Genomic DNA, 2,938 nt, shown 5'->3' on the forward strand with positions numbered 1-2,938 from the left:
TTTCCGCAGCTTTGTTGTCCTCTTCGATTCTCAACCGAACAATGAGATCTTCAAGGGACATCTCCTTGCGTTTGTGTTTCAAGTAGTTTTTGAAGTCCTTCCACAAAGGAGGCAACTTCTCAATCATCGCTGCTACTTGAAATGCTTCATTGATAACAAGACCTTCAATGAAATTTCTATTAGTAAAAATACTAAGATTACTACTTTCAACATCAATATTAAATTGAGTTATACCTTCAGCAAGGAGATCGTGAATAATCACTTGCAATTCCTGGACTTGGGTAATAACAGACTTGCTATCTACCATTTTGTAGTCCAAAAACTTTGCAGCAACAAACTTTTTCAACCCGGCATCTTCGGTTTTGTATTTCTTTTCAAGCGCAGTCCACAGTTCCTTTGACGTTTCCACACCACTGTAGACGTTATACAAACCATCCTCCAGCCTGCTTAGAATATAATTCTTGCACAAAAAATCTGAATGCTTCCATGCCTCAACTACGAGAAAGCGTTCAGTTTCTGGAGTTTCATCGGACAGCACAGGAACATCTTCCTTGATGAACTTCTGGAGACTTAGAGTAGTCAGATAGAAGAACATCTTTTGCTGCCAGCGCTTGAAATCAATCCCGGAAAATTTTTCGGGTTTCTCCGCCGGTGCCAATGCTGCCGGTGTCGTTCGGCTTGTTGACGCATTGGCAGTCACCATTGGAACCGCTTGGTTCTCATTCTCATTAGTCATTTCTGTAAAAGAATGACACAAACGTTAAAATCACGTAGATTTTAATAGAGTACAAAACCACAAAGGTTTTACTCTTCCAGAAACAGTAAGTACAAATACAGAAAATAAATTATTAAATTCCTTAAGCTTGTTATTACACTGTATTTGTAAAATAAATTCAGGAAATATAAATGAATACAAACAGTAATGAATATAAACAGAAATGACATAAACCAATTCGAGCCCACTGAATTCACAGTGTTTCCTTAAGGAATTTAATCCCTCCTAGTACCCAAGGTTATGGATTATTTCCTCCCAGGATAGAACGAATTACACACTGGTGTAGTGGTACTTCAAACCCCAGTGTTTCAGCGAACACAAAGTTCGGTAGCAAATCACACTTACTTTTTGCTTTGTTTTGATGCTAAAAGTATGCAGAAGAAGGAGAGGAAACTCAGAAAATTGTAGTTTTTTTTTTTCTGAGCAGAATAGTGTTGTATTTATAGCCAAAGTTGGGTCTCTTCAGAATGGCTGTTTATGCAAAACGCCCACAACATAAATGTCATTACATAAATGGCCATTTACTCAATAATAAAGAGGGAAAATAAAGAGGGTAGTTACTTTTCTGTTACCAAAACAGAAAAACGGATTGGATTTAATATTAATATTTAATATTAATATTTTGTTATTAAAACAAATATTTAATAACATTTCTGTTAATATTTTACTATTAACAAATAAATTTGGTCCAAAAAGTTAATCAATCAATCGATTGACCAAATCCGAATCCGAAGCCGAAGCCGAAGCCGAAGCCGAGCCGAGCGAGCGACAACGACGACGGCGCGAGGCTTGCCTTCTTCTCAACTCTTTAAGAGCTAGAAGAAGAGCAATTGCTTATATACCCATAAAAAACCTCTTCATCTTCCAATATGGGACAATGCCCATTTGCCAAGGGAGGGGGAACTTAAAATTTCACTCAAAAATTTCATTTCCCTCCATTTCCCATTCACCCTCTTTTAAGTATTTAATATATTAATTAAATACCTTAAAAACCCAACAAAATTTTGGTGTGTAAAGTCGTGAAAGAGGAAGAAGAAGAACGAAGAAGAAAAAAAAATTGGGTGGGCTAACTGGTGAAAAATAATTTTCAGATTATGTTCAACCTGGGCCATATCAGGTAAGAGCTTCAAACGTGGGCCTTTTTTTAATGAGTTGTTGGGCCAAGTGACAAGGAACTTAATTCTCCCAAAAATAAATGGAGATAGAAGATAGCAACAATAAAGGAAGATGAGGGGGGGAGGGGGGGAGGGGTGTTTTGCCGTTACAAAAGAGTGGAAAAAAAGAAGGAAAGTTTTGCCACGATAATGAGAGGGAAATGATATCAATATTATTAGAATAAAACTAACTCCTTAGAAGATCAGCTTATTTGTAGAATGTGCTATGTAAAAGAAATTGCCATTTATAAAATAAATGAAGAGTAATATTATTAATGAAAATAATATTAAATAAAGAATTAAGCATGTAAAAATCTCATAGAAAAATTGTATTCGTTTGATAAGAAACCCTGCAGCGTCTCAGACGCTCAAATGTCGAGCTTCACCCGACACTCGTAAGTATTACAGTTCTATATCAAATATTTTGTTTCTGCTTTGGAGACTGTCGACTTAGCTCAAACCCCATTAGCTATAATTATTGTATCTTACAAGGACAAAAAAAAAAGTATTTGGAGCACTAATTACATATTTTAGGCTATGGAGAACTAAGGCTGTATGTGGGCCCGGGCCCGGGCCTAAATGGGCTAAACGGGCCGGGCTTAGCGGTCCCGGGCTCTGGCGGTCCCGGGCTTCGCGGTCCCGGGCTTCGTGGGCTCAACGGGTAGGACCAGCCCGTGACGGGCCTAAGCCCATATGGTCCTGGGCTAAATGGGCCGGGCTCGTGGGCTTAACGGGCCTAACGGGCTTTTTTATTTCCGGGCTTTTTTTTTTAATTTTTTTTATTTAGGGCAATTTCTTGTAAACCGTATGTGTATGTATATATATAAATTGCTCTTATGCATGGCTATATAAATATATGTGGTATATATAATATAGAAATCTAATTATTAAAGTGTTTGACGAAAATGTAAAATAACAAATCAATAGTAAAACTAAATTGGCATGCATAATAAATTAATAACAAAGTACAACATGAAGCATAAATACGTCTAATAATTTTAAAATAACA

The sequence above is a fragment of the Nicotiana attenuata genome, chromosome 12, assembly GCF_001879085.1.
Source record: "Nicotiana attenuata strain UT chromosome 12, NIATTr2, whole genome shotgun sequence".
Lineage (NCBI taxonomy): Eukaryota > Viridiplantae > Streptophyta > Magnoliopsida > Solanales > Solanaceae > Nicotiana > Nicotiana attenuata.